This window comes from Zerene cesonia, chromosome 28 (assembly GCF_012273895.1).
Source record: "Zerene cesonia ecotype Mississippi chromosome 28, Zerene_cesonia_1.1, whole genome shotgun sequence".
NCBI classification, from domain to species: domain Eukaryota; kingdom Metazoa; phylum Arthropoda; class Insecta; order Lepidoptera; family Pieridae; genus Zerene; species Zerene cesonia.
In genome coordinates, this window is record NC_052129.1 from 5,930,312 (window position 1) to 5,951,192 (window position 20,881).

The 20,881-nt window shown below is 33.8% G+C and overlaps 1 protein-coding gene across 1 annotated transcript in view; it reads right to left on the bottom strand.

Moving 5' to 3' along the window:
- Positions 1–10,732, bottom strand: part of LOC119837710 (plasma membrane calcium-transporting ATPase 3) — an 82,400-nt gene extending 71,668 nt beyond the window's left edge. Inside the window, exon 1 of the mRNA XM_038363441.1 lies at positions 10,366–10,732. The gene's annotated coding sequence lies outside the window, so the exon portion shown is untranslated. The remainder of the gene's footprint in view (positions 1–10,365) is intronic.
- Between the last annotated feature and the right edge of the window lie 10,149 nt (positions 10,733–20,881).

A 20,881-nucleotide genomic window follows, 5' to 3' on the forward strand; every position in this document is an offset into this window, starting at 1 on the left:
GCACACACGTGACGTGTACAAATAAACAACATTATGCAACCGATCCCCAGTGCTGAGCTTTATTTCCACTTCAGCCGCACGATTTCTAAATATTACTATTTTATTTTATCACAATGCAATTAATTCTAGCATTTCATTAGCCGGCTTGAGCACGCGAAGTACTTAGACACTTGGAGGAGGTAAAACCACGTAGTTCACTTCAGCTATTATGGCACTTTCACGTTCAGACCGATGCTGTTTGTAGTTTTTTTTTTTACGTTAATGTGGGTGGGTAGACACTTTCAAGCGATGAATAAATGCGAATGCTATGTTGAGAGTCGTGCACAAGCAGCGATCATTAAGTATTAACTTAGTTATTAGTAAGCAAAGCCTCTTTTGATCAATGATGTATGAAAGAAATCTAAGAAATGACAAGTTCTTAACTTATTTATATATTTAAATTGATTAAAAATTCTAGTAATGAGTAAAAATAAAGTAACATTTAAAATTATCTTCACCAAAAACTCTTTTTTTATATTTATTTAATTGTACATTGCATTTTTGTTATTTCTGACATCTAATGCAACATAATTTAATTAATCTTTGTGACGTTTACATGTATTATTTGTATGAAAATGTTTATATATACGGGGTCCTAAATAAATAATTTATTCATTTATTATAAAACAATTGCAGTCCAATAGCTACACTCCCACAAACACTCGCATCTACATACTCATAAAAAAAAAATGTCCACTAACTTCAGACCATGAGATCTACTCGCCCCCTCTTCACAGGAGCTGTACCATATTTAAGAAGGCAATACCCAGAGCTGACTCGGGCATCGAGCTTACGTTTCCGCCAATAAAAACGGGACAACCATTATCGTATTCTATTTCAAATTCCAATGATGCAACCCTACGGCGATTCATCATCGCATTTGTTATGTTTGGCTCCAACGAATTGTTTTACCTAGTGTTTGGACAGGCCGATTGATGTTCAGCGCGGATGTTTTTGAAATGTTTACGCCTTTTAGCATCCGAAAGGTGAGATTAGACGCTTTTGTTCTTAGATATTTGTGTATCCAACGAATCGGATCGATCGGCCATCCTTGGACGCGTTTTATTGGTTTCAGTGTTTTTTTTCGGGTCTCATCTATTTAGTCTGGGTCGGGATGCTGCACTTGAGAAAGTCGGATTGCACTATTTATCGGATACATAAACTAATTGAATGTTACGATTGGAGGTCAGATATCTCTACCGTACTACCACAAACCGTCGTAATGTTTCTGATGATGTTATCCTTAATTTATCCTCCCTTACAACCTTTGCTGCAACTTACCTGTAAAAAAGAAAACCGATTAAAGTGACAGTTTAAATTAATTATTACAATTTATTTCAAAACATCTGACGGAAACTTTCGCAATATTGAAGGTTCTATAACTTCCAAAGTAAATTACTTATTTCTAACACTTTGTCATTAACTGTTTATTCAACTAAATCTTGTACAAACTCCTTTTGAAAGTTACTTCATCGTTATATCTATACTATACATATCACAATATGAAGCTGAAGAGTTTGCTTGTTTAAATGCGCAAATCTCGGGAACTTCAAGTGCGAATTAAAAAATATTTTTTATGTTGAATAGTATAGTATTAAGGAACGCTATAATATAACATCATAAACGACGTGACTGAAACCGCGGGGCACAGCTAGTGCAATATACTATTAAAACCCTACTTCGGAAAAATTATGTTTTACATATGAACTATATATTCATAGCTATGTGTGCTCAATGTAACACGCCACTATACCCTTGTTTGTCAAAACCGCAATGTAGGTACCTACAGCTGGCTGTATCGCACAAGTAAATAGGTTTTGACAATAAATCATTAAAACAAGCATTAAATTAGTAAATTACACAAGTGATCTTTAACTGACTTCGCGGAAAATTTAATTTGCCGTGTATACAATTAGTTCAAACTAATTAAAATTTAACTTTTAACGAGTTAAGACCAAAACCTGTTCAAGTGTTCCATGCACTACAATCTTTATTGTAGACGACAATATGCTATGATAATATAGAAAAATATAAACATTCGCTTAGCAACACAGTTATAATGTGTCGAAAACGTATCAAATATCCATCATAATATAGTGAATATTACATTTTACGTTAAATTAAGAATTCCTCATTCAGATCATAAGGATCTACGAGCATAATTACTGTAACACTGAACTCTCAAAATACGTCCATGTACAAAAATAACAGTCCCAATTTATAAAATGTGTTTCTCTACACCTAAAAAACTCCCCTACCCCCTTCTCTCTTTTACGTACGTACATCTAATACATACTCTTATATCTAACTACATAGCACACTAATTCACGCAGCATAATCGAGAGGAACGACCGAACCAACCGACATCTATATCAAAGGTAACTGTGAATCTCACTTAATTCCTGATTAAGATAACCCCCAGTTTCGCGTCATGATTGGTGGCCGCACGTTCTGAATTACACAATTATGTGTTTACCCTTTGAGATCATATATAATTACATGTCATCTGCTCGTTCACGGTTCGCGTTTTCCTTGTTTTTGATACATCGATAATGTTATTTTAATTGACGATAAATATTAACTACTAACCTACTATTTATTAACGTAATTCAAAATTCTAATATTGGACCGAGTGACAGCTCTTTCGTTTTTGCGAACATCGGTTGAAAACAAAGTTCTGCACAGTAAGCACTAACTAAGAATCCAATATTCACATAACTGGCAGCATCCAACATCCGCGGCCGATGCAACTTTCTTGGAAAAGCGAGTCGCGTGCCAACGGTCCCTTGTTAAAACTTTGCAGTCACTAATAACACCAGAATCGTTCCAAATCTACCGTCATAGAGGGAACCATTATTGCGGCTTCCACGCATTTGTGAATCGAGAATGCGGAATGTGGGAATTGGCCGACTTCGTGTTTTCTATGCGAAAAAAGTTTTGAGTACCTTCACAGTATGCAAATACTTAAATGTAACAGCATGCGTAAAATATCCTAAAGCCAAAAAACAAAACGCCCACATAAATATAATAATAGCGTACAATAGCAGTGTTGCCATTGACTTGTCTTCAAGAAAGGCTATTAGTAAAATATCCAAAACTGAAGGCTTAGCCAATCTCTAGCAGCGAGGTGTAAATTGAAACCCATCAGATAATCATTATTACGTCACTTCTATAAATCTGTTTTGATTGCAATATTCGTAAAACGCTTAAAAACACCATAATTATCTTGCTATGAACACGTAGTGCCTACATACTATTAAATTATTATTTTCCTCAAAATTAACGAACGCTCTCTTAAACGCAAATATCCAAACCCAACATTAATTAAATAAGAATCTAACTATGTCACGGAGAAAATTCCGGCTGACCAACATGCAAGCGAAGGTTATCCAATAACTGCAGCCAAAGAGCCTTAATTAAAACTGCTGTCTTAATATTTAATTCCGCAAAAAGATCGCAATAAGTATCATACACAAACAAAGCGCATATTGCATGTGGGGACTCAGTATGGAGCACGCCGACTGTTGTATTCAATACAATGCCTCTTTGTGAATATTAAGCATTTTTTAGCCTTTGACTGAGATGTGATTGGTGCTGTCGCAGTAATTATTTCGTTGCTTGCGTTAGATTATTATTTCCTATCTGTTTGTTCTGTTTATTGATTTGATTTAGAGAACACAACCGGTACAATCGTTCAAGAGATAGTATGACCTTTTCCTAGAAAGACTTCTTTTGAAACCTGGGAGCTTTATGGTTGCAATTGACCCAATCTTTAATATAAAAATGATTATGCACAACTAATAGTGTGATTTGTATTATTCGTAACTACTTTTCCACCCACATTACAAACCTGTCTTTCCCTTCTCGTACGTCTGATTGTCTCACTCTTCCATAAGACAACCCCAGATTTCAACACGTGCTTCCGATAAACAATATTTTTTGACGAATCGACAGAACAGTTACCGTACCCATCTGGCCAATGTGTAAATAATAAATATCTCGTGCCGTTTTTTTTTTATTTGCACTGCCCACGTGGCTATTTATTCCGCTCTCGAGGCCATCGGGTTACGTCATTTCGTTTTTACTATAATCGGCAGGTTGTTTCACACAGTTAAATGTTGAATTCATTGAGTTTTTAAATTCTAGATTTGATACATTTTAAATGAAACGATTTAACTTACAGTATTCTACCTTGTAAATGCGAGGTTTATATAGCTTTAGTATTAAAAATACGATTTATTAAGTTATAAACGTAATTATGTTCATTTCAAACATAATTAAAATTGCTGGTACTCGTCAGTTCTATTCCTAACTATAAAAATAAGATTCAATGTATCTTTTGTTTTTAATCATTTAGACTATTTGTATCAAGAGGTATGTTTTCCCACCGCAGTAACCTAAACCACTTTTTTGGAGATGATATCGGACAAACGACTCAGACATAAGACATGCTTCAAAATTTAAATGCTAGGTAGCACATGGTTCGCCTTTGTTTCATTTAAGTACTGAAGTCATAAAGATGCAGTTCCATGGAGTAACAAAACTTGTTGAGTATGAAAATTATTTAATTATTTAATGTGAACGCTAAAACCAGTCCAGGATATTTTTTTTTGTTGGACTTGACACCAGATCTCGTATTAGCAGTAATTAAAAACTGTTCAACTGATTTTAAAGTCGATCACCTAAATCGTCGTGTTAAGGGATAAATACGGTAGGTCATGTTTCTTGTTAGAAACATATTATGTAATTAATACTGACAAGTCAATCAAACAAACGAATCTTATCAGTTACATATCACAAAGTAAATAGAGTCCTGTTCAAATGGTTCTTAAAAAATTAATATTACTTTAGTATATTAAACATGTAATATATATGTATGTTCTATGTAATCTCTAGAAATGTATAAACTACTAGCTGCGGCCCGCGGTTTTATCCGCGTAGTACCTAACTGATGTTATATATTATAGTCTAAATTCTTCCGCAATACGTAAATTGGCTATATAATACTAGATAAGCGCGTTAATTTGATCAAAATTTAACGTTATAATATTAGTATAGATTAAATTAATTGAAATAATACGTTAAAACGAAGGCGTAACATGCTAAAATAACAATTGTTACTCAGGGCATAATAGCGATGAACAAAAAAAAATCCAGTTTTAAGCTCACGTACAAAAAAAAATCTGTAGTTTATATTTGGCCGTGTCTGGTCTGCGTAGGCGCATGACTCACGATCCAAGATGGCCGACAACAATTGGTAATTATCGACATCGGCGTCTGTTTGTTGTACTCTACGTATATTATCTTTTTTATATACAAAAGGTGTAAACTTCCTGTGATAATGGTTCACTTGGCATAAATATTTCATCGGGAATTTGTTTAATATATAGCCTGGGTTTATTTCTGTCTATAGTGGCAGGTATTCGTAAAATGTTTGGTGAAATTGTAACAAGGCCGAAGACAGGAACGTCTACTCGGAGATACAATCAATTCTCATTAATTTTAAACTAAACGAGTACACGCATCACAGAATATAATCTACACAAAATAACTACACGAATTTTTTCGCTATATAGTGATCTTGAGAAAAAAAATGTATTAAAATTGTAAACTATAAACAGCATTTATTTTAACCGTTGTCCTGTGCTTTATAACAATTGTTATGCACACATATATTATAAAACAATTCCCACTGTATTTAATTTGTGCTAGAATGAAAAAAAATAGATAATAGATAAATATAATACATTTTCTATAATTAAAGTAAATTAAAACAAAGCATGAACACATTTGTAATTCACCTGGGGCGGCTCAGCGGGGTGTGTTAAGTCGCTTGGACGCCAGTAGTACAAGGTGATGGACCATATGCTCGGTTCTTCTGTATGTTTCATTTAATTTAACTAAAAGATGAATATATTTGCTTGTATTTTTTTGTTTTTACTAGTAGATTTTTCAAATTATATAGTAGTTGGATGAAATGAGAAATGACAGTTTAAAATAATAAACAATACAAATGATTAAATACCTAGGTACTATTCCACTGTTTCATATGTTATGCCAATCAAATTTCGACCGGTTTCGAAGCAGTTCGGTCGTCAATGTATCAAAGTTGTTTAATAATACACTATATAATCTAGCGGAAGAGTTTGTTTGATCATTTGATCGCACTAATCTCGGGAACATTTTGGCAGAGACCTTGAATTCACGATTAGAAATAGTGTCAAAAATTTCAATCTAACCCATGTGTGCTACAAAAGTTATTTATGGTCAGAGGTCAAAATTTGAAATAATTTCTTTTTTTTTCTTATTTAAGTAAAATAAACTGAGTAAGTGATATAGGTATATAAGTATAAAATTATCTCACTAAAGCTTACAGACATGATCATAGACGAAGGTCATTAATTTAACGGTGACCTCATTAATTGGACATTTGGTGTGACGCCCACAGTGATGTCATTCGATTTCAACCCTTGACCTCACGCTGGAGTGACTCAGTGAGATAAATCTTTGAATACACTGATTTCTGTTTTACTCACATAGTCATATCTGGTTTATGTTATTGTTCAATTAAGGTTCAATTAAAGTTCACGTTATATTTATAACATGGTAAAAATAATATGCCTATTATGTAAGAAAGCTTATTATTTTTTTAATTAAAACGTCGGACGTTTATATTGACCTTTATAGCATTCAAACATTAGGAATAGAACAATATACTAGATCTTAGATATATTCAAAAGAGTAGTCTATTACAAACGAAATAAACGCGACACCTATGTTTCTTCATATAAGAAAGTTATAAAAAATTGCAATAAAGACGTGACTTGCTTCGCCTTAGAAAGCGAAACAGACATTTACTTTCTCATTCATATAAATAGGTAAGTATCTGACATTAGCAAGACGATTTCATCGCGTTCATATCTCATGAATGACGAACATTAATATCATCCAGAAGACAATTCTGCTATGTATTATTCCAGCTTGGTTTACAGGCATATCAGCTCCGATTTCATGAGCCCACCTAGCCGCACACCTTGACACGACAGTGCTGGCTGACCGTCACAGTGACGTCACACGTCGGTCACCAGCTATTCGCGGTCGTGACGCACGCGCATCGACGACGTATATATCCGATATTTTTCATGTGTATTTATACCCCCCGATAGCGTAATTAGAGGCATTCGAAACTCCGTCACGGGGTAACGGCCGTCTCGTCGACATATTTTAGTTGAAATCGTCGCACCTCACCCACTCTAGTTTTAGGTGGTTTGAACATGTGCGGATGCAACGTCAGCGAAATTGAGAAGAAAAAAAAAATAGATTGATAAAAGTTTTGAAAAATTTAAGTGTCTAAATACAGTTGATGCATTTATGGCTTCTTATACTTTACAATATCTAGATATACATTAAAAGTTTTAAAATATATTTTTATATGTTTTAATGCATGCAACATAAACGAAATAGTTAACCCCGTTTAACCATTATACGGCGTTTTAAACACAAACTTTTGTTACAATAAACCATTTGACATGTCAAATAACAAACAAGTAAATATATCAAAAATAATTTTCCCATAAAAAATCACAGCGATTACAGCGGCGCGATAAACGCCCCAGTATGATCAAGCCTAAACCGGTGTGTAGTGCCAAATAGTTCCAAATGTATTGCCAAATGATCTCGCTCGCAGACTCCAGTTCTGCTGTGTATTGTTGATTACATTCAAATGCAATTTTAATACTATATCATTGCATTGGTTATTATTGTTTCATATTTATGTTAAAGTCCGTACATGTTGTAAAATATTTTATTTTTAATGCCTTGATACTATCAAATTTGAAGTCAAATGATTTGTGCTTAATCTCCTTATTATTAAAAGATTGTAGAATTAATAAATTAGGAAAAAATTATGAATAACATTACAGTTTGTAAGCGTTGACTGACTAGATCAAATTAGTTTTAAATTTAAGTTCAATTTATAAATTAAATGAAAAACTGTCAATGCTAGGCAATTACGACGAGGTGAAAAAAAGCAATAACAATGGAACTGTGACTGCATTTAAATATTTGATGTCTGATGTCAAAGGCAAGGCAAGTCGGCAAAGAAACTTCAATTTGATCTTGTATAGTTTATAACATAACTTAATACCCTTTAATAAAAAGATAGAATAAAACATATACAACAGGGCATATCACATGTGTGTATCTTGGACATAAATAACATTAACCCATTTCAATAATTCATTACCCACTTATCTAAACCATATGAGCGGCCATTAAAATATAAAAACTGCCATTCCACTGAGGCGGGGGCCAAAATGCAAACCTACACCATTTATGAATAAAATGGAAAAGTTTTATTGCCAACAACGAAGACATTAGTTGTGGTTTCAGCCTACCATCACATTATTCCCTGGCAGTGTGCCCACATCTGAAAAATAAGGTTTCTAGGGGAGCAAAACTGTGAGGCCTGCATTGCAACCCTCTCAACTTCTTAATTAAGTAGGTATACTCATGTTGCTCTTAATTCCACTGAAGTGAGGTCTCCTCGCCTTTCATCTTAACAATTTGTTCTTTTAAATATTACATAATCGCTTTGTTAAATTTTTGGGCTTTGATAATCTGTGATGAGATTATAAATGGAATTGCTTTTTGGTAAAGAGAATTAGGATGTTCCACCATATCTTGTATGTTAAGTTGGGAATTTAAAAGCTAGTGTCATAAAAAATGATTTACCATAAGTTAGGTATCAGAGATACAGGAGATTGATCTTTTCTTTACAAAAATATGTGTATATACATATTAACTTCTCTTTAGATTTAGTTTTGTTGGAAAATTTAACATAAACTAGATTAATAAATTTTCAATGCTATAAAATAAAAAATTAAATAAACTAGGTAGTTGGAGATTTCAATTTGTTATTATTAGCCTCTCCATAAAGTTAACAAGGCTAATGCACAAGTTTTTTTTTTTTTGCAAAATAGATTAATCCTTTATTTACCTGAATGGATCTTTTTTCTGATGATGATTTAAGGATTACATATTACTGTATTACATTGTCACATGTTTTATGTATTTATATGTACATTTGAGAAAGACATAAATGTGCTTACCGAACCAGTGTCTGTCTGTGAGATATGGTTATTAATCTAGTTTTTTTTATTCAAAAGCCTAAATAAATAATAGTGTATGAACAACAAAAATTACATGTTTTGAAGGAACCGTAAAAACTAAACAGAAACGTCTCCTGTGGTCAATTATATTGTTGGCGTTAAGTGAATTATTATTAATGACGATTGATGTACGTATGTATATATATATATATATATATATATATATATATAAGGATGTTTGTTAATATGTTGAGTGATAAAGTACTATTTTATTAAAAATTCATGTACATTCATATTGAAACAATATTTTCTTTAAATATCAGCATATTTATAATATAGGTAGTTACAAAGATATATTACTCATTTTGGTAGATGTGATATAATGAGCTATAACTTTTTATATAAAATATCCCCCTAATGCAATAAAAGATCTATTAAAAATATATTCTTGTTCTCATTTTATAAATGTATAGTCCTTCACAGACATTATAATTATATATTTCATAGCTTTGTTTCAAATTTGAAAATCAACACTTCTTTCCTAATAGGAAACAAATTGATTAAACAAACATAAGCCTATATCCTTGAATTATTAACATTACGAGAATCCTATAAGAAACAACAAGTTGGTATCGTGGCCTTTAACATTTAATGAAATACCTTCTTAGTGACATTTCAACTTTTTAATTTCGTATCTACCTTATTCTTCATCGCGATATTCATCCGTACTACGTCACTACGAAGAAAACGCGTTTTTATTGCACACAAAATAGAGTTGATTTCCGTGGATGTTCTTTCTACAAACGTAGGTATATAGGTATTTGATCAAATTCATAACCTAACCTAAGCATGTATTAAACGATATTGTATAATAAGCACTAATAATAAACGCGTTCGGTTGTCCACGAAGCCGGCTTGTCTTGCTAGTTACTACAGATAATGCTCGCGTATTTATTTTTACCCATTACGCACGCACAGCTGTCTGTATCTCGCCCGGCCAAGGGACAACGTGATTTTCAACAATTCATTAAAAATCCACCTTTATATAACTCTTCGCAGCTACTAAAACTACACATTTTGTCGCTAGAACCTCGTTCGCTATATTTGGAACAACATTTTCAGCCCCGATAGAGAAATCGACTGCTCTAAATAGCTGTGCCCGATTCGTTCTCATAGAATATAACATATTTTCAGCTGTTATTAAGTCACTAATTACCTTGTTCCTTATCACGGTCGATGGCAGTCACAGGAAATAGTAGATACGAAAATATTCACAAAATCCTGCACTTTGTGGCGAGAGTACACAGGGCGTGCAATCACTTAATTCACAGCCGGCAATGAGTAATACACAAGGGACTAGTCGAACACAAAAGGTAAACAGAAAAAACACAGATTACACTAACTTAAAATCTATGCTTTCCACCAAAAACCTAATTATACAGAAACGAAAAACGCGCCAACTGTCAAACTAAAAAACTACAAGCACCAACGCGCCGCGCTACTGCGCGGTCCGAGTCCGCTAAACTGACTGCCAAATGCCGACTGGCAGCGCCGCCTCGCCACCGGCCGCGATACGAGTCTACACGAAACCGTCCGTCCGTCACCACACACTCAACGACAATCGGCACGCTATGGCATACTTTTGTCGCAATTTACTTTACATTTATATATAATAATAAAACAGCAGCAATTTCCTTATCTCATAATTGACAAAATGTTTGACTAACGTCGGCGTTATCTATATCTCAGTGCGACAAAATGAGATAACCGTTCCAACGTGAATTCTGGCGACAAAGTAATACGACCACGTTAAAAAGATCGCAGCTGAATACGCAAACCAGCAGCAAGGCAGTCATCTATATTTGTTCGGGATAGACGAACGGCAGACGCGCATGCGTCAATTGGCCGCGGGTACTACGTCAGTGAATGACAAGCTCTGCGCTTGTATTAGCCGATCGATTTTGAAAGAAATGTGATGTCTTGAGCGAAATAGGGCTGTTACTGCTTTTATATTTAGTACCGTAACCGTAAAGTGCAAAGCGCATGCGAAAAGCTCGGAAAGATGTGAGCGTTGGCCTCAAATGAAGGGCGCCGTAATAAACTAGCTGACTAACATAATGAATTATTTTGCATCTTATTATTACAGTTATAACATACTATATCAAAACGTACTCTAATATACTCTATATTATAATATAACATACTTATTTTAAGTACTTTCTATGTAGACCGTTTTCTGCCATAAAAGGAGAGTATAATAGTATAGTATCCCAGTTTTCTCAAAAACATTTTATAATAATCATCTATATCATTAATATAATAAAATGGCAAATATATAATAGCATAATTTGTTAAAGGGTCTTACAACGTAAAAATGATAAGGCGGAAGGAATATTTTTTTATTGGCTAAATTTTACACATTATTTATTAGTTTATTATTACATTACTCATTTAAAAAAATATTAACCTCAAATACTATCTATTTTCTAAATAGAGTCAAAACAAATAGAACCGGAGGTCAAAGGAAAATTTTTAAATTGTCCAGTTTAGAGTCACATACGCTCGAAAAACATTACCCTCCTTTCGTCGCAGTCGGATATAAGTAGGTACAATAAATATCTATATCGTCACGTAATTTATTGTTATCTCTCATTATACATTTTACACAGTGTTTTATTCAAAAATCACTTTATCAAGATACCAAGAGTGTGATTTAAATTCATACATTAGGCAACATTAATATTTTAAACTTTTTCATTAATTGCAACGTTATTTACATTTTGATGTCTTGTTACGTACGCAAGAAGTTTGTCATCGGCTTAATAAAGTTAAGGATCAGACATTTGATCCTTACTCTATTGGTTTTATTGATTTATTTTTGTATTTAATTTATTGCATTCTACAGTGTTTTAAATACGTTTTATAATTATTTTTCACTAAAAAAAAACAATACATCATAAACAATACTCCAAAACTTAAAATACAATTGATTTTATAATCTCCTTTTTTCGAAGTCGGTTGATAAAATCTAAGAATTTATCGTTTATTTTGATAGCGTAGGGCTGTATACCTCAGATAGGCAGGACTACGTTGCTACGTGTTGGAAGGATTATATTGTTCAAAATAAAGTTTGCATCTGAAATAATTATTTTATTACTTAAATATCAATATTATAGTCTGTTATATGCTAATATGCAATTGACAATGTTACAAGATTTTCAGCTATTCTAGTGAAAATGAGATTTTAAATAAGATTACCCATAGCCTTTTCAAAATAATGAGGTTTTCATTAATCTTTTTGAGTTTAAAAATCATTTATTCTAGAATGACGCAAGCGCCAATTGACGTCATAGGATTAAAAAAACATTTAATGTAAAAATTACTGATGAATACTAGTATGAAATGTTGTCAAATATGCAAATATAATTGTTAAATACTAAAAGCCAGGTTAATAAAATTATTTCATAGGGTACATAAAACGGCGGAGTGTTACTTGTTTACTTCATATCTTATATCTTTAAACGAGCAATTCTTGTATATATATATATATATAATTGGAATCTCGGAATCGGCTCCAACGATTTTCATGAAATTTAGTATATAGGGGGTTTCGGGGGCGATAAATCGAGATCGATTTATTAGCTAGATAGCTAGGAATCTTTTTTAGAAAATGTTATATTCGTGTTTTATTCGTGTTTTTTTTTTCCTGACATCTATTGGTGAATAATAATACTATTTTGCTTCGTAGATAGCTGGACAACTGAAATAACACATATGCACTTTTTATACCGATATTCTTACGGGATACGGACTTACGCGGTTTCAACCGCGGGTCACAGCTAGTACATATAATACACGTAACATATTAATTTGCAACCCCCTCCCCCTCGTGTTGTTTCGCGATTTTTTTGGATCCCCTCTGCTTTCGACCCTCACGTGATTAATGGACAGCGAATATTTTAAATTATTTAACGTAATTTATAAGTAAAATTTAAATAGAAAAACAATTTCCCAATTTATTCCCGTAAGCAATTGCAGCGTTATCAAAGCAAGCAAAATATTTTTATCAACACAGAAATATTTCCAACGCATAATATGAATAATGCTTTCGTTGTTCAAACGATAATAACTCTTCCACCATTCAGATAAGGTCCTAAATGTTGCGCATGATTTGAGCATAACTATCATGCGGATGGTGTCGCATAATCTATTAATATAATTAAGACAAGGCTTGGCGATTACTGATCAAACACTACTATCTGGGCATCAGAATGTACGTATTTAGGGTTCCTACGCGAATGGAAAAAAAAATCAGTAGGTATGTATAATATAGACCTTATAAAAGCCATGTTTTAAATGTATGTGGTTAATAAATGTTCATGGATGTTGGTACAACATTTAATAAGAAATTTTGCTTATTGAAAATTTGAATTTATGGCGTTCTATTTGAAATCGAGTTATTGAATAATTCGATTTTAAAAATTGGATTTTAAGTCTCCAGTAAAAAAAAACTAGGTAAATAAATATAAATGTATTACAATTCATAAATAAATTTGTGAGGTTCTAACGTAAAGAACATCTACCTATATCGAAAACGTCTCTTTATGCATCGCTGTATTTTGCCTGCGCTTTATATGTAGGCTCATATATATTGCTATAAACTTGTTTAACAGTACATTATAATCGTCTTGTCATACAATAAGGTAACTGATTACACACATTGGGAACTTAATGACGTAATTAAGGAAAAATATGTATTCAATAATGAATAAAAATGTATCGTTAGAGTCTACGGTAATCACGTGATTAATGTCACTAAATTATAAGGATATATTAACATCTCATACGTTGCAGTTCAATACTAAAACAATCTAGTTTCAGTGATAAACTAAAGGTTGTGTAATATGCACTTTATTAAGTACTAGCTGCGCCCCGCGGTTTCACCCGCGTAAGTTCGTATCCCGTAGGAATATCGGAACAAAAAGTTGCCTATATGTTATTCCAGTTGTCCAGCTATCTACGTACCAAATTTCCTTGCAATCGGTTCCGTAGTTTTTGCGTGAAAGAGCAACAAACACACACACACATCGTTACAGACTTTCGCATTTATAATATTAGTAGGATAGGATTTAAGAATAAAATACTGTCAGCCCTATAATATGCGGAGGAGATAGCGAGTTGCGTCAAAGCTTATCACAAATAACAATCAAATTGTAATATTAAAATACTAAGGATACGGACTTTACTCGCGTATCATTGTAATTGGAACTTATCAAGAGATAATGAATTATTTTAACTGATTTTTAAATAAGTGACATTTTTTGGGTGTCATTTTATTATAGTATTATTCCTACTAATATTATAAATGCGAAAGTTTGTAAGGATGTGTGTGTGTTTGTTGCTCTTTCGCGCAAAAACTACTCAACCGATTGCAATGAAATTTGGTACGTGGACAGTTGGACAACTGGAATAACATATAGGCAACTTTTTATCTAGATATTCCTACGGGATATGGGACTTACGCGGGTGAAACCGCGGAGCGTTGCTAGTATTACATATTTTTATAGTTAAGCGATGTTACCGTTATTACTGTTATCCGCTTATTTTTCGATGTGTTATTAATTTATAAAATATCACAATTTTATGAGTTTTTCCTTGTACATCTATCCGTGCTGAATATCAACAGTTTAAATATATAGCCAGCAAGTGTTTGTACAGCACTTTTAGAAGCTATCAATAATATTTATTAAATCAGAGTCGAGAATGAAAATGACGACTGTTAGATAAATATAATTTTAATCTATATAAATGAAATTGGATCGTCAAATGCGTTGGTAAGTGCAGAACTCTAGAACGGCTCGACACATTCGGTTGATATTTTTGTTGTTTTTGGACGTTTTTCTTATGGTACAAAGAAAGCTTTTATGAAGTGAAAGGACATAGCATGGACGAAGCAGGAGCGAACCGCTAGTAAACAAAAAATCTGTGCTTTATATTAAAACTAGCATTCCGCCCGCGGCTTTGCTCGCGTAGTCACGGATAAGATAGACTCGGGGGCTTACCGACAAAGTTCCCGTTCCCGTTAGATTTCCGGGATAAAAACTATCCTATGTCCTTTCTCGGGTCTAAAACTATCTCTGTACCAAATTTCAACCTAATCGGTTTAGCCATTCTTGAGTTATAAATAGTGTAACTAACACGACTTTCTTTTATATATGTATATAGATTAATGAAAATGTATTTCAATTTATTTTTGTAACAATGAAACTTCCCGTATCAAATACCCGGATTATTTTTGTATTTACGCAAGAAATCGAACCCCGAAACGTTTAAAATCCTTTATTAGCGCCAACCATCTGGGCCGTAAAGGTCCGTCCGGAATAGCGCTGCAAATGTGAACGATTACTTCATTGTCTGCTGACGTCACATTTGATTTGCTACTGAATTTATAACAAACAATCAGTTTTTAATATACTGGAAGTCGATTTTACCTTTAACAACGGAGCTAATTGTTCAATATATTCGCCTTAAACATGATGCAGTCTGGACACAGTATAGCTTGTACTTACGTAGGTAAACTCTGTGACATAGGCTTAATGCCTGCCTAGGTTTGAAAGTATAGCGATTTCTATATACCTTAACAAAACCATTCAATGCATTAGCCTGACAGATTGATTGGTTGTATATTGTATGGGAAGAGCAGTGGTGGCTCAGTGGTGAGAACCTCGGACTTCAAAACCGATACGTCGGGGTTCGATACCGGGCGAGCGTGCAGGAAATAAATTGATTTTTCAATTTATCTGCACATGTGGATAACATCAACACTGCTTAAAACGGTGAAGGAAAACATCGTGAGGAAACCGGCATGTCCAAGAATCGAAAGTTAGACGACATGTGACATCTGCCAACCCGCACTTGGCCAGCGTGGTGGATTATGGCCTGAACCCTCATAGGAGGCCTGTGTCCCAGCAGTGGGAACGTGTATGGGCTGATGATGATGATGATGATGATGATATTGTATGGTGTGTACCAAAGTCGAATGAAAATCTTGAACGAATTAAGATTACAGATGAAAGAGAAACACAACACAATATAAACTTAATAAAAAAAGGAAATATATGGTATTAAATATATTGTTCGATAACTTGAATCCTACTAATATTATAAATGCGAAAGTTTGTAAGGATGTGTGTACGTTTGTTGCTCTTTCACGCAAAAACCTCTGAACCGATTGCAATGAAACTTGGTACGTAGATGGCTGGACATCTGGAATAACATATAGGCAACTTTTTATCCCGATATTCCTACGGGATACGAACTTACGCGGGAGAAACCGCGGGGCGCAGTTAGTATTTCTATAAATATGGCGCTGTTTATAATATTATGTTTATTGATTGTTGTTTATTAATATTGTTTGTATAAAAGGTAGCAAAGTAAACCAATCTTTTATCGTAGGTTACGGTAAGTAATTGTATTCACAAAATTTATAAAGTACTAGCTGCACCCGGCAAACGCTGTTCTGCCTTACTCTTATCATTTAGGGGTATGAAAAATAGATGTTGGCCGATTCTCATGGATACCGGATAAGCACAAAAAATTTCATCAAAATCGGTCAAGCCGTTTCGGAGGAGTATGGCAACGAAAACTGTGACACGAGAATTTTATATATTAGATTTCATCAAAATCGGTCAAGCCGTTTCGGAGGAGTATGGCAACGAAAACTGTGACACGAGAATTTTATATATTAGATTATAAATTTTTATAAATTACAAAAAGTTTTAAAAACATATTAAATAGGTATAAAAGTTAAGGTTTAATTATACAAACGTTTAGTATAGATCATTACATCGAATAATTCTAAAGATACGTGTCTGGTAACGCCAATATTATTAAAATCCAACTACCCTCCTTACGCGCGAGCACAACCAATCACCGCACGCTTTTGAAGTAACCGCAACGTCCCTATTGGACGCAGTGACTCATATACGTCACACAGTCTGCATCGATCTTCCGTGACGATCGGATCTCAATAACCGCCGGAGTGCCTTCACGAGGCCTCTAGATATTTCGTGTATAATTCGCATACCGCCGGAGAGCCTTTATGTGGCTTTCTTGTCACCGCATCAATCGAACAGATCTTTCATAAAGATCGTAACCCGCAACCGCCGGAGTACCTCCACGGGGTTCTCTAGATATCTCAGGCATTGTGCTAGTGTAACCGCTTTCCCATTTGGTCGCGCTGAACCGCCGCGTGTGTGTGTGTGGAGTGAAGGACTGGATCTGGTCTGCCTGGCCCGAGCTGGAGGACCCTTGACCGCGTGGTGCTGTGCCGCGTGCTTGCTTGGACGCTACTCCCTCAGACGAGGTATGTGCCGTGTGTTCCCGTCTTTCCCTTTTTCGCTACACCACGTAGATTAAGTTTTACAGTCCGCTTAATATCGAAATTAATATATATTGGCGCGACCATCGTGTGGTCCTTCGAGCCGGATAACCATTGTATGGTACCTACGAACTTTATTACCGCATATATCCACCTAGATAATCCAACCGCCCTTGTTAGGATACTCCTGTAGGCCCTAATAAGTGATTTAATAGTAAATTAATTGTGAAATACTATAACATACCGCGTAGACCGACATTGCGTCATCTACTTTTATTCGCATAAACATACTTTATTTCCGCCCGTGACATTAAGTTACGTGTTTATTATAATAAAAATAATTAGTAAAAACAATTTTCAACTAGTTTATCCATATTTATAACGCTAAAATCATCTTAAATCGAATATATATCGTGATATTTTTCTACCCGCAATCGAAATTTATATTGTTATCTAGGTCATTCCGTAATCCGCCATTATAATCCGACCATAATTACGTACTCGGTTCTTATAGTCACCGCGTCACTGACTTAATTTATTTAGTCGTATTATTTATATTGGCGCGACCAGTGTCAAAAGTAAGAATTTCCTCGACAGTAGTTTTTTCGGTCTCTAAAACCACAGATACTATTATGTTATCTTTTTTTTTATAGTGGGGAAATCTTGCATAGATACCCACGGCCCCCGGGGATGGAGCCGTGGGTTATGTCGGATTCTTACCGACCAAAACCCCACTATGTTCCGTCGAGCCACTTGAGTGAGGGGGCCACGGGGGCTGGTTAAAATTCATCCGCGACCCCCTCGGACTATTATGTTATCTGTGCAAACACGTACCAGCACTGCCATCTAGCGAGCATTGTCGTCTTAATGAATTAAAAAAAAAAAATGCGATTCATTAAATACACTGTATTTCGCGTTAATTATGAGGATAGATCCAACGGATTGAATTGCAAATTTAATATAAGTATGCAAATTCCTGCAACCGGCTTGTAACAAACGAACAAAACTAAATCGACAACATTTTGATACGAAACTTTAATTTCACGTAGTTTGAAACGATCGCTCAACATTTTTAAAGATAACTTTGATAATATCATTATGATAATACGATACTAGATTGCGTTTTATATTTAAATTAAGTTGTATCTTTACGGAATATTTTATAAAGTTGTATGTGATATTTTAGCTTGTTATCGATATTTAATATTTATATCGGATACAACAAGAATGTTTTTTACAAAATTACCTACTGAAGAGATTACCTACTGCAATAAACTAATCTAATTAAATTTTAAAGAATCGTCGTTGTTTAAGAATCGATGGAATGCTTGGTATAAAATCCTCAACTTATCAGTGTATTTTTTCCAAAATGAATGATACAGTATTGTAGACTAGCTGCGCCCCGCGGTTTCACCCGCGTAAGTCTGTATCCCGTAGTAATATCGGTATAAAAAGTGCCTATGTGTTATTTCAGTTGTACAGCTACGCACCAAATTCCATTGCAATCGGTTCAGTAGGTTTTGCGTGAAAGAACAACAAGCAACCATTTGACAACCTACCTACAGTTTTTTTCCAAACACCGTGCTGAGATTGTACAGTACCATTGATCAAAAAACCCTACATTTTTGTACAACTAAATACATAGATAAATAAAAATATATATCTACACACGTTCAATCAGATAGCATCAGTACCTAATTATGAATGTTCGTTTCGATATGAAATACGGAAACTCAAAGATTGTAATGCGAGATACTAATTTAAAGTCCGTTGCAGTTGTATAATAATTATAAACTATTGTGTATTTGTGATAAACCCCAAATGTAACGCGTGTGAAGCCGCGCACATGTTAGTTACATATAAATTGTTAAAATTCAAATTATGTTATTCCAATTTATCTTTTTTTAAATGATATCAAATGTTAAATTTATTTTGGTATTTAAGTCGCAAGCGTGACCCACTAGATGTATTCACATTCGAATATCACATCCATGTCGAATCCACTGACCTTCTCCTACAGCCTACGCCAACCCACTGCCACTTCAGTACTAATTTTGCTAATTTACTACAGTTCCCCATTCTATATTAATTGTCACGCTATTTATATATTTACATTTTCTTTTCTCTTATAAACTTTTCCTTCGAGGCGCAAAGTTTGCAGTTGTAAAAAATATATGTTAATTTTTATCCGTCCCCGACCATTTTACGCAGCGCAAGTCGACATGTCCAAAAATAGGCGGGAAACAATGCACAGACTAAACACGCGCAGTCGATTTGTCTAATTTTCTTTTTCAGCATTGTGCCGAAGGAAAACAAATTTAGACGGCATTGGTGCGAATTTATGTTTGTTCTGCGAATAAACAGAACAATAAATATCGGCAGTTACTATTTTATATTTAATTGTGGCAACACGTGGTGCAATTTTGTCATTTTATTCAGTTTTATTGATGATAATAAATAATGAACTGTATCTCCATTATATAAAATGGAGTGAGATGGAATAATTATTATTAACAATAAGCAATATAGGTAAGGTGCATTAGTTGTGTAGATATAGTAATTTTTTAAAATGAATATAATCGTGTCAAACAAACAAAATGCCTTTTTTTTAGGATCCCCTTCGCTTTATTATATTTCTGCGGGCTTAAAATACCATAGCTATGCATTTATAGGATTCTATTAATAGAGCATCTCATAACAGTCTAATAAGTAACTAGTTTTTAAACTCTTATAATATTATGTAATTAATTTTACAATAAATTAATAAAATGATCAAGTCCGCATATTTCAATAAGCAATCAAATCAAATGAATAAGTTTTTGTAATAAATCAGACATAATTCTTATCACTCAATGCATACTGTTAATTTCTTCAAAAAATAGGTATTCATCAGCAAAGGACACTTGAGCTGGCAATATACATACATTTTTTTTATTATATCAAGTCATATGTGTTGATAAATAGCAAATGTTGTCCAAGAAGAATTCTATTATTAAAGAAAATATATTATATGTGCTTATAATATGTATTTTTAACCGACTTCAAAAAAAGGAGGAGGTTCATAATTTGAATGTATCGTTTGAGTGTTACCTCATAGGAGAGATTCTTTTTTTATATGAAATTTGGTATCCCGAGAGGTCCCATTTTATATTTGTTTAAGTTTTCTCAATTGCAATGTTTTTGTGTAAAAAAATAGTCTGATTTTGAAAAGCGTATTTCGGAAATATTTAACTGCATTTTTTAATAATCAAAAATGGAATGGTTTCTATAAGCATTTTTTTTTATTTACAGTATATTACAATAAGCTACAGTATTAAGAATACTCTTCCTCCAGCTGGCACGCCAAAATTCC